The 13,524-nt window shown below is 40.5% G+C and overlaps 1 protein-coding gene across 1 annotated transcript in view; it reads right to left on the reverse strand.

Moving 5' to 3' along the window:
• Nucleotides 1-13,524, reverse strand: part of kdm6ba (lysine (K)-specific demethylase 6B, a) — a 107,115-nt gene that overhangs the window by 62,696 nt on the left and 30,895 nt on the right. Inside the window, exon 5 of the mRNA XM_085349682.1 lies at nucleotides 12,901-13,101. The gene's annotated coding sequence lies outside the window, so the exon portion shown is untranslated. The remainder of the gene's footprint in view (nucleotides 1-12,900; nucleotides 13,102-13,524) is intronic.

Consider the following 13,524-nt stretch of genomic DNA (forward strand, 5'->3'; position numbering starts at 1 on the left):
GAAATAAAGGGTGAAGGCAACAAATTTGCCATGGTAGGACTAGCATGTCAAAAACTAACTCATTATACAATTTCCAGTTTATTAAAACACTTCTCAGTTAATTCAATTGGTCCTGTAGAGCTCTACAGCGACATGCAATGAAAAAAAAACTGTATGTGCGATAAATTATTTTGCATAAATAGCACTCGCGTGATGGCTTTGAAAACAGTGTTATTTTGCGAAGCCATGGTACGTCAAAACCAAATTGTTATCATATCAGTGCAATTAGCCTTAAATTCAATAACAATTCCCACAATTCCTTTGTGTTTGCTGCCAGTCCACTGGTGGCTCAGAGAAAAATGGAGCAACAGAAGAAAACGAGCCCACACAGAATATCAGATTATTTATATTGTGCAACTATTTAATACTAATAATGTGTCAGACTAGGTAACCTGGAGACTTAAATAAGTTGGAAGAAAGTCGTTTTTTAAAGAAACAATGAAACTAGTAAGAATGTCCCACAGTTTTATTACCTCTATCATTAGTGTTTAAAAAAATCCAGCAGCAACAAACAATGATTTTAACTCTCCTTAAATGAATCTGCCTACTGTCTGCATTAGGAAACTCTTAAAACCCCACAAACGCTGACTTTAACACAGCCAAAGCTCTAAATGCATTTAATTTTCAAAATAAAAATCAGTCAAGCCTTTACCAATTTCCATCTCAAAAGCACAAAACCCGAGCAATGATTTCAGGTAAACCCTAAATAATTCCATCATCTACCATTTTCTTCCTTTGGATAATCCCTGGATTCCTGCCTTTTGGAATTCCTCCACAGATTATCCCTTGCCTTTAACTACTCCAGGGGCAAGGAGCACGGGTGGAGGGGGTGGTAGTGGAGTGCAGGCTGAGAATGGCGAAGGAGGGGGTTGGGGGTGTGGGACAGCGAGTGTTGTTTTAAGAAGTTGGAAGTCTGTGAATCTTGCTGTGCTTGTAATTCCCCCTACGGACATGTTTTATACACGTCAAGGAATTCACTCCATTCCTCTGTTGTAAGCCTGCTCCTGATTCCCTAGTCTCACTTCTTTCCTTCTGCTTTCTTTCTTTTTCTTCTTTAGGGAACAGAGATACGTAGGTAAATGCACACAGCCAGGCTAGCTCCCGACATTTCCCATGATCTGCCTGACAACAGCCTGAGGGCCTGCACATGGGCACACTTACATGCCCACAATAATAGAGAATTGAGATGGCAGGAAAAAAAAGAAAGCGATAAAGGGCCCTGCGACGAATCCTTGAGGCACTCCAACCTTGTGACGCAGCAGCCGCCCCCCTTGGCTGCTAAGCCAAACTAACCAGTGGTTAGAAGCTGTTCTGCTCCGGTTTGCTTGCTGCTTTTGTTTGGCAGAAAACAATGACAATCCCCCTCTCTCTCATTTACAAGGGAGTTGGCTCATTCCTCTGGGTGGAATGTACAGTGGGAGCAGCCTGCATTTCATGCTAGGGTGGAGAGATCAGTGATTGGGGAGGTGATCATCCGGCCAGAGTGGGGCTGCTTTAAGGGAAGGGTGAGTGAGTTTAGTGGCTATTTTTAGACGACTTGTCATTTCAATCCGTGGCATGTTTCTGCACTGTGGTCAAGGAAGGAAACACCGGTGGGGATACGTGGCCTTGCGCCGTACACGCAAATCTGTGCAACAAAGTAGAAACCTGCAAGGAACCAGTTCAGCAACCAGACAAGTTAAATAGGGAAAAAACAAGAGAATGTGAGAAACAAATGCTGAAATCCATATCCACAAAGAGAACAGCGAATAGAATCCTCACCAAACACACCTTAGACTGCGAGGACAAATCATCAAAGCTTACTGAAATCCACACAAAAACAAATGCAAACAGCCACGCAGTCACTCCATCGCCAAACCACCACCCACTCAGTTTCAGTGTCACCTCACTTAACCTGCAGTGCACTATAAGAGCTAGTAAAGATGCTGAGAGGCAGAACGGCGAGGAAGATGCACAAATGGAATAAAGGCGATCTAAGATCAGCATGTCTCACTGAGTCTGTGCAAAGCCTGAAATGAAAGGGGATGAAAGAGAGCGAAGGAAAGACAGACTTCATAGAGCATATGGGGACCTAGATTCCTTCGCCTTCCCTCATCCTTCCTGTTTCCCCTCATCTCACACACCTGGGACCATTACTCCTAGAGGAACCAACACCCAACCTAACTCTCCTTTTTTTAATTAGTTTTCTATCTTTCTTCATCCATATGCTATCATCTGTCTGTCCAATCTGCTGTCTCTTTAGACTGCCGTCAGACTGAAATAATCTTTCTCTTACACACCTGCTTCTACACCTTTCCTGCCCAATTAATGATTTGAAATTATCGCATTAACATAACGTAGTAACAGAGTATTTAAATGGTGGATAAATCTACATGTATAGCTCTCTTTGCCACATTGACTCTCTAGCTACAGTATGTTTGCATGTAGGGATTAGGCCACAGGGATGCAGTTTTAGAAAGTATGAACTATTCTCACATATTATTGCTTAACTAATTTAGGTAATTAAGTAATGGCTCAGCCACATTACAGTAAAATTACAACAGCAACGTCTTGACCACGAAGAAAAATGTGGTTGTGCGGTGGCTGCATTGACATTTTGTTGATTTTTTGCTGTTAGAGATCGACTGCAACAAGTTGTAGCAATAACTAGAAGCAGAAAAACCTCAACCTCTGGGTGACCACTTTCAATCTTTGTGCAACATGACTGTTCACCATGTGGGAGGCAACCTGTCTCGAAACACTCAGAGCCTAACTCAACCTGACTGTAATCACTCAGATAGATAGACAGGCGAAGGTTTGCAAATAACTCTGCAATACTGGACTTGAATCAATTGGTTGTATTGTGATTATTTTCCAATGTATAACAAGAGTTTAACCTTGGCAAGGTTTCCTAGTGTCTAGGGCTGTGCGATATGACCACAATCTCATATCCCGATATAAGACATCTATCCTCCTGATAACGATATAAATCACAAAAAATTTACATTTTCTGTAAATTCTGTGAATCTCGGGCAGCTCGACTTGCGTGAAGTGTTTCCAGCTGCGCGTCACGTAGCTGGAGTCGAGTGTTTTAACAGATGCATGAAACTATACATTTTTAGACATAAGTTGTAACAGCTGCCGTTTTCTTTGTGAGTATTTATTACACGGCGTGCTGCGGGGAAAAGCCTGTTCTGACGTTTGAGTCTAAGGTTTACTTTTTAGCACCTGACGGCTCTTCTTTGCTTCTCATCCGTAAATACTCTGCATACTCTTTCATGTGATTCAGTTTGTTTTGAAAAGTTTCAACAGGATCTTGAGCTTTATTCTGAAAGGCTTATGTGGAAAATAAACAAGCGGACACGCGATGGTTTTACCGTCGTTGTTGCTAACGACAACGCATAAAAACAGGCGCTTGTCCGTCCGTAGTGTGGTTATATTAAATATAAGAGAAATAGAGAACGTTAAGAAATTAATATAGCCACTACAGTGATCATCAGAACGGTGAAAAAATATTGACGTAAACAGTTTACTTTGCGACACCACGAAACAAACGATAGCGTAAAATGAAACGATAGACGTTTTTATATCGTTATATCGAACAGCCCTACTAGTGTCTATGTGAATTTGGACCTAAATTGCCATCTTGCAGGAACTACACCACTTTTTATGAAAGGATTTCCAAATTTGTGGTTTAAAGTTTTAATGTTCTGGCTTCTTTCTTAATGTGAGTAGCTAATGTGAATTTCTGTATAACTAGATGGCAACACATTTATTATTTTGCCATTTTATCACAGTTAATTGCCATATTATCACAAACACATTGCGTGTAATTGCCAACTTGGCCACCATTCAATCCCAATTAGATAGCATACTGATACTGAGTGTCTCCATGTTACTACTTTCTTGATGCACCAAAGTCCATTTGAAGATGCTAACTGAAAGTGAGCGGACAAAGACCTGATCCCTGTCTTCGAAGGAACCATTTCAAAGACAACGAGACAGGTTATTGCACATGGTCAAACGTGGTTAATTTTAGTCGTGCCGTGGCTTCAAAGCACTGTTTTCCTTAGTTTTACTGTAGTTAAAGTCTTCAAACTCTTAACACTAGATCTCAGTAAATTGCAGATTGCAGTCAACTGAATTCTGTTTTCTTATTCCTCCCAAGTAGAGCGCATAATCCTAGCTACGGTGGCCACTGTAGGACAAGCAACTCTGGGTGCCATTCATTTGTACTGAGTGCAGGCTGTCAGTCCACTATTTACCTCAGCTTTCAATGTGTCCACGTCTGTTTACTCCGGAGAACGCTCTAAAACTTCGTGAAAGGACTCTAATGTAATTCGATGAGTCAGTGAAGCTCACTTCTCTCTGGTTACACAGTGATACTGAGGTGTTTTGTTGAGGATATCCTGAACTTTTCGGTTGGTAACAGCTGCTGTCTTTGCTGCTGTTAGCTGCTCTTAGCCAGAGTTGATGAAATTTTCTTTGAAGTGGATCTAACATTGTTGGACACGAAACTCTAATGATATGAGAACATCATCAAACTGTTTATCAGAGGGAAAGTTTGATTTTTAAGTAAACTCCCATATTGTTAGTATATAGCCATTGTCCACTCTCAGGTGACGGGATGGTCACAATATATTGTGTCTTATTGTCTAATTTTATGTAAATATGTAACTGTGACAATATCAGGTATAATTAAGCATTTTTATGCATATTTTCATTTGTAAGAGCCCTGACTTTAGTTCATGAGATAAGGCTCGAACATCCCTTGTGGGATGTTAAAACACAGGTATGATCCGGTATATCTTGATTCTGAAGGTGCAGATACAAATTAAAATTTGCCTTCACACTACAGACACACCTACAAATTCTCTTATCTGCCGCCTTTGGTCTATCTCTCTGTATCTCTGTTTCTGTTTAGCTCTAACGTCCTCCATGTACAAAGAAATTAAATAATTGCAAGTTACTTTTTTGGCACAATTTACACAATGTCACTCTAACTTGTGCATTTAAGGCTTTTTTATCTATATCCATTGATTGTGAGAATTATCAATTTCAACTTGAACCAGGTAGGTTTGTTGAATAAAAGAATTAGACTGGCAAAGTGACATTTAAGGAATTTACTATGAGGTGCTTTTTTTTTCTCGAACATGACGTGAACACCGAAAACAACACATATAGAGTGAAGTGCACATTTGAAAGTGCGCTTCGCTTTGATGTGTGCAGCCCTGACCTCAAAAGGGACAACTCATATGCGTGTGAAGAGTATCTGACAGGGACGGAGACAGGGTAGGAAGGAATTTATAACTCACTGCGATTACACCAGTAAGCCCACATCAAAGATATCCACTTTCTTTGAACTATATATGCACACTTTAAAATGAAAAAACAAACAAACAAAAAAGTACCTTCATGAATAGCATACGCAAGTTCCCCCCGAGTGGCAAAGGAAACATACACTTAAAGCAGAGATGTGTAAATAAAAATGTAGATAACCATTTAAAACACTTTTAACCCTTTTTGTAACTTCCAAGTAAGCCAGGAGAAAAGTCAGTGTAAAGCTTTTCTGGTATATTGTGTGTGGAAATGTAACTAAGGTTGTATGTGTCACAGTTAGGACTCAAAGCCATTCTGAAAAGATGTTATAAATACAGACAAGTGTAACCTTCCACCCTCATGATTTATGATGTCCAATAACGCCTCAGCTTATTTGGTTTCATGATGGCCATTACTATGAGTTATAGTGGTGTTAATGAGAGCTAAAGCAGTGTCTACATGGATTGTACATGACTGAAAATGAATAGGTAGAAAACCACAAAAACCCAAAACATAATTAAGTCAAGAACCACATTTTCAACAGAAATTACAAATACTAAGGTGCCTCCAGTTGAATAAGTTATGCCGAAGGTAAAGATAACAAGTTTACGAGCACCAAGTAGATGTGAAAAGGAACTGCTCTTCAGATTAAATGGGCAACTTCATTTACTGTATGTAAAAGAGTTAAATGCAACAACACGATCCCAAAAAGAAACACACAGACAGAGCAGAGGTGGAGCGATGCCAAAGTGATTTCCGTGGTTGGTGCATGACTGATGAGCAAATTTTGCAAGGGTGTCAAAGAGCACACAGAAAAAAAACACAAAAAAACAAAACAAAACGTGGATAATTGCATCCTGAAACTTGAGCCTATCTAAACACTCTGGCTTCCTGTAGTCAATTATCCCTGTTGGCATCCACTTTACAGTAGGTATGGCTAGTTCAGAAAGGAAGTCTATCATTCCCCAGAAAAACCAACTGAACCAATGTCATACACAAGTTAGTCACAGGGCCAAACCCCTGAAGGGGAAGTCAATAACACTTACACTCAGTAACACGGTTACTTAGGCTCATTTATTTTTAGCAAAAACCCCCAAAAATAAACACCAACCAGACTCTCGTAAGATGTGGCCACAAATGAAAGCTACAGTAGGAAGAATAAACATGGTTTACCTTGTGTAACATGTGTGCACAGATTATTCATTGAATTATAAACACGAGTTCAGCTGAAACCCTGCAAGTGTGCTTGATTCTTAACTGTTTCAGGGGAATAGTGACAGCCAAATATGCCATTAAGATTTAATTGCTGAGCGTACAAAAGGTATGTTTTGGTGAGTGCATGTGCGAAGCTGTTTTGCGAATGAATAGTTTTTGTTTGAGTGGGTGGAGATGACCAAATGACGCAACAGCAGTAAATCGAGCCGAAAAGAAAAATCCCACGACTGTGTTCAATATGGTGCAGCATGTGCTGTTTAGCGGTGCTACATTTGTGGGAGAGAATATTTTTGTCGGTCCCTTACTGCTTAAACACATTTCTTCCATTGTGTATTCGTAACCTCGCCCTCCCTCTGCCTGGTTGCTAGGACACCTGCTATGAGCACGTGTAGTAGCCTGACAGTCAGGCCTAACTTTTGACCCCAAACTAAACCTTGTGACCTCAGCAGTGGTCTGAGTTCATACCGACCACCCCTACCGCTCTGTATGTGTGTGTTTTCTTGTGTCTGTGCATGACAGTCTGAGCACATCAAACTCACTAGTTACCCTGGTGTTTGAAAATTGTGTTAACCCTTAATTATGACCCAAAATGTCATTCTAAATCTAGTTAAAGGGAACTCAACCGGACAAAAACATCAGACTTTGTCAATAACACGCATAACCCATAACACATGGCCAACAACAGGGCCAAAGCGTCTTTGTGGGACACATTACTTATAGTGAAAGAGTGTCTGAAAAGCCCACTGTCCCTTGAGATTCGGTTCCCAGATGCAATGACACTACCACCATATTTTACCATGATGAGGTTCTATTTTCCTTTTCCCCAAATATGAGACCAAAACATGTGTTTTGGTTTTATCTTGTGCAGATGATCATTAGCTACAGACAGTAGCTAATAGAGCCTTTCACTCTCAGACTGCAGGCTTACTTGTGAGGGTACTTAACCCTTTAAGACCTACCATAACACCAAGTCCGCCAGAGCTTATCTTTATATTTTACATGCTGTAGTGCCATTTTTGGGAGTATTTCAAGTTGCTATACATCAATACAACCATTATAGCCCAAATTTTAACAATATGTACGCATTAAGTGGATAGTAATTACATAAATTGCAAAAAAGTGCAATAAACTTCAAAAAAAATATTTTTTGTTTCTAGTTAGAGAAATTTAAGAGGGATATCCCTCAAATACAATACCAAAAAGTTGCACAAAATAGTTTCCCACCACAGGAAATTTATTTTGAGTGTCTTCATAGTTTTATTTTTGAAATACACCAATTTTTATATACTGCAGGAAAAACAAAAATAAATACTATAATGCAAATTTGCAAAAAAACCCCAGCATATACATCAAAATAAACTATTTCCAGCAGCTCAATTGGAGTTTTAAGCATCCCAGAAACGACACAGAAAGCCATAAAGTCAAACATAACTTTTAAAAACACCAGTATAGGTTTATAAGGCCCTGAAGGTAAAAAACTAACTTTCTGAAAATGACGCCACTTCCGGTTTTGGGCAGGTAAGGCGAACATGCGATAGTTTGCGCTGATGTCTATTCCAACGTAGTGTTACAAACAGCTGATCGGATCGGCAAAGTGTGTTTCTGGAATATTATGTTTTTGTTGCTGCAAGTGGTTTTTATGCAATTTTTGCAAAGCTTTATGTGGAAGGAAACCGTGACCTAGGACAAGCTGATAGCATGAGATGTAAGTACAACTCCTCCGGTTTCATATGCAAAAAATAATAATTTTTGTTTAAAACTGCTTTTACCAGAGCTTCCTTCCTGTTAACAGGGAGTTTTTCCTTCCCACTCTTGCCAAGTGCTAGTTTATAGTGGCTTGTCTGATTCTTGGGATTTTCTGTGTATTATTGTAGGACCTTTACCTTACAATATAGAGCCTTGATTTGACTAAATGTGAAATACATAAATGTGAATTGAAAGTTGAACTGAACTTACACTGCTTCCACACAAAACATTGTTATACAGTGTTTTCTTGAGGGTCCACTTACAAACATTAAACATTAGTAAGCCAAGCGAGGTCTTTATTCTTTAGAAGATATCCCAGCTAATGGGTGTTTAGTGATCTTTTTTTTTTATCTGCAGCACACAAGCTTACAGGTAATATCTGCAGTGTTTCTAATACAAGCTATGACTTTCCTGAATGCTAAATTCCAAAGTAAAATCTATACCAGAAGCCTTGGATGCAATTTGGAAACCTGACCAAGCAGGCTATAAAACAAAGAGGCCACCAGGAGAGGGTGAGAACTTGGGCAGTTTGCCAAGCAAACTCACACATCCAAGAAATGGCCATGAATGCAGAGGCACAGAGAAGGTAGGACACTGGGTCAGAGTGTTGCAGAGGACCAACATTATTCCACTGTGCAAACATGGGCTTGCAAACATAGTGGCAGGGAGCTTTGTGCACGTCTGTGTTTGTGTGTGTGTGCGTGTGTGGTGTGTCATTTTGTCTTGCCAGCAGCAGACACAGGCTCACTGGGAAGGCGTCACGCCTTTATTTATTCATCAACCTTCTGGGAACTGGCAATGAGAGACAAGGTCAATACATCATTGTATACATGGGTACGCACAAACACACAAGCATGTACACCCCATTCGGTTCACCTATAGGGCCCATATACAGTAAATACTTTGCTAGCATACCCCTGCCAACACATATGCTGTAATGACTCGTTAAAACGCTATCACAGAAGACACACACACACAGCATTCAGAGACTGTTGGCTCACTGGGCCATGAATCTGAGCCCAGAAAGCACACAGACCCTATTAAACTTTGCCGGATCTCCAATACACACCCTATTAATTCTTCAGATAAGCTGAGTCAGCATGCCAAAACAACAAAAAAGAGTGGAAATTAAGACAAAGCAAAGAGCACCGTAACCAGGAGACGTGGGCTACACGCACAAAAGTTTACTCCTGATCTTCTACAGCGTGATGACATATGGCACGCTCACAAGAACACAAACGTGTACACTGAAACACCCAAGAACAAAGGACATAGAAGGACTTTTGCAGACACACATGATACAAAAAGGCACACACCACTTTAAGTATCAAAAGCATGCGCATGTGATGCATTGCATCTGGTTCCTCTTACACCAAGAAACAAATAAGCATCATATGTGAATGTGGCGTTGTGTGTGCGTCAAATAAATGGTCACTGCTCTGTTAGCCAGAGAACGAGGAGGAGGGCTCACAATGAGTCCAGACAGGAGAGAGAGAGAGGGGCCAGCTGCTGTCAGATACACAAACACAAGCCACATGCAGCTGTTCATTGTCTGCCCAAGAGGCACATGACACATGCACACAAACACGCAAACACACACACATACAGTCTATGCAAACAGACACCATAGCAACAGAGGTAAAGTAAATCTGTGAGTTTTTTCAACAGCACGTGCATCTCAGTGGAAATCCTCAACTTCAGTGTGCACGAGCAAGCTAGCTGCACAAGTACTCGTGAGTCATCTAACGGGCTACGGCTGGACTGTGGGGTAAAAATAGCCCAGTGTGTCAAACATGGAAACAGAGTGATGATGAAACAACTGGCTGTACCAGCTGCGCGCGCGCACACACACACACACTGATTTGAATGCATGCAGCTTCGTAAAGTCTTTGTCCCATTTCATTGAACAGCACAACATGCTGCCCCTTGCCTATGATGTGTCTTAGTTTGTACGTTAGGGATGTCGGTTAGTTTAACCTGACATTCTCATTCTTTATCTGCAGGACACTCCAATGTTACTTTCACCAGATCAGAGAGAGAGAGAAGGTGGAGGGGGGATACTGAGAGGAGGAGAAGAGTACAAAGATGAAGGCAGGAAGGTTGACCTAACTGTTTGATGTTAAAGTTTAGAGCAAACCAAGGAGAAACTTCAAACAATTCTTGGAACTAAAAAGATTACCTCCCCTGTATACACACACACACACACACACACACACACACACACACACACACACACACACACACAAACACAAACAGTTAATATCAATGCACAATGGGTCAGCATGCCCTTGAGTTAGGGTCTCTGCTGTGGATTAATAGAGGGCTAAGAATACTATACGTATATAAATGTCAGTTTAAATAGCAGTAATTACAATATGTGGACATGATGTTTAAAGTATTAGAAATCAAGCAAATTCAGTAGTTAGTTTATTGATTATTATAGTAAGTTTTCATATGTAGTGATGCAGACATTTTTTCCAGGGATATATGATCTGTTAGAAGGTTTTTCCATTGCACAATGTTTATACTATTTTTTTATTTCCTGTTTGACCTTCCCGTTTCCTGTATGACCTTCTTGGCAATAGTTAGGGCTGCAAGGAGAATACCGTCATTGGGACCTGAATAGATGACAAGTCACCTAGGATGCACAGCTTTGAAGACAGTGGGAGCAAGTAAGACAGCTGTTTAGTGTGTTTGTTTTATTGGAGATGTTATCTGAGGTGCTGTAAGTTTTAAGAGATGTTCTATTGCACAGGTGTCTCGAGGGCCGGTGTCCTATGGGTTTTAGATGTGTCCTTGATCAAACACAGGTGGTTTAAATGGCTAAATTACCTCCACAACATGTCTCCAGAAGCCTGGTAATGAACTAATCATCTGATTCAGATGTGTTAACACACACTTAACACACTGTTTGCTGCTACAACTACACGTTTCTTTTCCAACTATTTATTTATGAGTGACTTATGTATGTATGTATGTATATATATATATGTATATATTGTACTATTCTTAGTTAGTGTATTGTCTGTCTTGTCTTAATGTTGGTTTAAAATGGAGCACTGTAACAAAAAATAATTTCCCCCAGGGATCAATAAAGTATTCTGATTCTGATTCTGATTGACCCAGGGTGATATCTAAAGCCTGCAGGACACCGGTCCTCGAGGCCTGGAGTTCAACACCTCTGTTCTATTGGAATTGAATAATTACATTTAATAGGAGTAATGTAAAGTTTAGAAAGTATAATTGATTTTATTTATATTTATTTATAAATATTGAAAACTGACAAAGGAGATATCATGAAATAAATGACTGGGAAGAGTAATTCCTTTTTCTTTCCAGATAGCTGAACTGAACAAGCTATAATTGAATATAAAGTCGGGGTTATTCCAGATTGGTGTTTTTTAACAGACTGGGTGATAGGGCTGCTCAATTAATCGAATTTTAATCACGATTACGATCTGGGCTTTCAACGATCATTAAAAATGACTGAGCCGATTATTAGCCCCTCCCTCATTTATCCGCGACACCTTAAAGGCCGGTCCGTGAAAATATTGTCGGGCATAAACCGGTCCGTGGCTCAAAAAAGGTTGGAGACCGCTGATTAAGAGGACCCGAGGGAAGCTCGGAAAGCTAAGCAGAAGTTATTTGGAGAGTGACTGCCGTTGGTTGAAAAGAGTTTAAAAAAAAAAAACTTCAGTGGTGTTGCACACTATTTTATATTATTTTTTTAAAGTCATTGTTAACCCTTTAAAGCCGGTCAGAGCAGCACGCTCCGTTTTGCGTAACTATTGTTAAATCCCTGTAGAACCTGAACCGTGTAAGCTAGCGCAATAATTTGTTTTGCATATGAAACCGGAGGAGTTGTACTTACATCTGATGCCATCAGCTTGTCCTCGGTCACGGTTTCGTTCCACATATAGCTTTGCAAACATTGCATAAAAAGCGCTTGCAGGAACAAAAACATAATATTCCAGAAACACGCTTTGCCGTTCCTATCAGCTGTTCGTAACACTTCCCACAGTGAAATGATGCACATGCTGTTTTCTTTGCAAATTTGCATCATAGGATTGTTTTTTGTTTTTCCTGCAGTATATAAAAATTGCTGTATCTCCAAAATAAAACTATGAAGACACTCAAAATAAATTTCCTGTTGTTGTAAACTATTTTTTGCAACTTTATTGTATTTAAAGTTTTGAGGGATAAACCTCTTAAATTTCTCCAAGTAGAAATATATGTAAACAAAACAAAAGCGATTTTCAATTTTTTTTGTAGTTTATTGCACTTTTTTGCAATTTATGTAATTACTATGGACTTAATGCATACATATTATTAAAATATGGGCTATAACAGTTGTATTGATGTATAGCAACTTGAAATGCTCCCACAAATGGCACTACAGCATGTAAAAAAATAATATAAGCTCTGGTGGACTTGGTTCTATAGTAGGTCTTAAAGGGTTAAATAAATATCGTCAAATAATCGTGATCTCAATTTCAGTGAAAATAATCGTGATTATCATTTTTGCCATAATCGAGCAGCCCTACTGGGTGATAACTGGTAGGTCTAGCAAATGCAAATCTTTGCCAAGTTCTTGTTTGGTACCTGACCAGGCAGTTTCATGTTGGGAGTGTCATGGTCTGCGGCCCGGCGTCCGGGGTGCTGTTGGGATGCCCACGCCCACGGGCGTGGCTGCTAACCCCACACCTGCATCCCATCCCAGGCGATCACCAGGTGGACTATTTAATCCTGTCCTACCTGCTGCTCCACGCCAGTCCGTAGTCGCCTCTCAGCGGTAACGTACACCTGCGGGAAAAAAACCCTTATGACAAATTGTCCATTGGAACGGACTCTGTTTTACCCTGTGTACTCAGATCACAACTCGGCGTTTTTGCGAGCCACCTGCCTGTCCACCTGTCCGCCTGAGATTCGGAAGCACTATCAGCCTCGCCGTCTCGACCCTTTTGGAGCCCCCCCCCCCCCCCCCTCTGGTTCACTCAGCCCGGCTACCTCCGTAAGACGTATACTCCACCTTCCCTCGTATGCTGCCTTTTTTCCGCACCCCAGTAATCTGTTTCTCTTTTTGTTTTGCAGCTTCTCACAGCCCCGCTCTCGGCGTTCCCTGCGTAGTTCACCTCCCCAGTCCCTCAGTTTCTTCTGGTTCCATACGTTGTTTTTTCGGCTACCCTCACGGGACACCTTTAGTTATAATAAATTTGCTTTCTTTAT

This window comes from Diplotaxodon limnothrissa, linkage group LG3 (genome assembly GCF_057381915.1).
Source record: "Diplotaxodon limnothrissa isolate DT_005_m linkage group LG3, D_limnothrissa_male_GT1.1, whole genome shotgun sequence".
Classification (NCBI taxonomy): Eukaryota; Metazoa; Chordata; class Actinopteri; order Cichliformes; family Cichlidae; genus Diplotaxodon; species Diplotaxodon limnothrissa.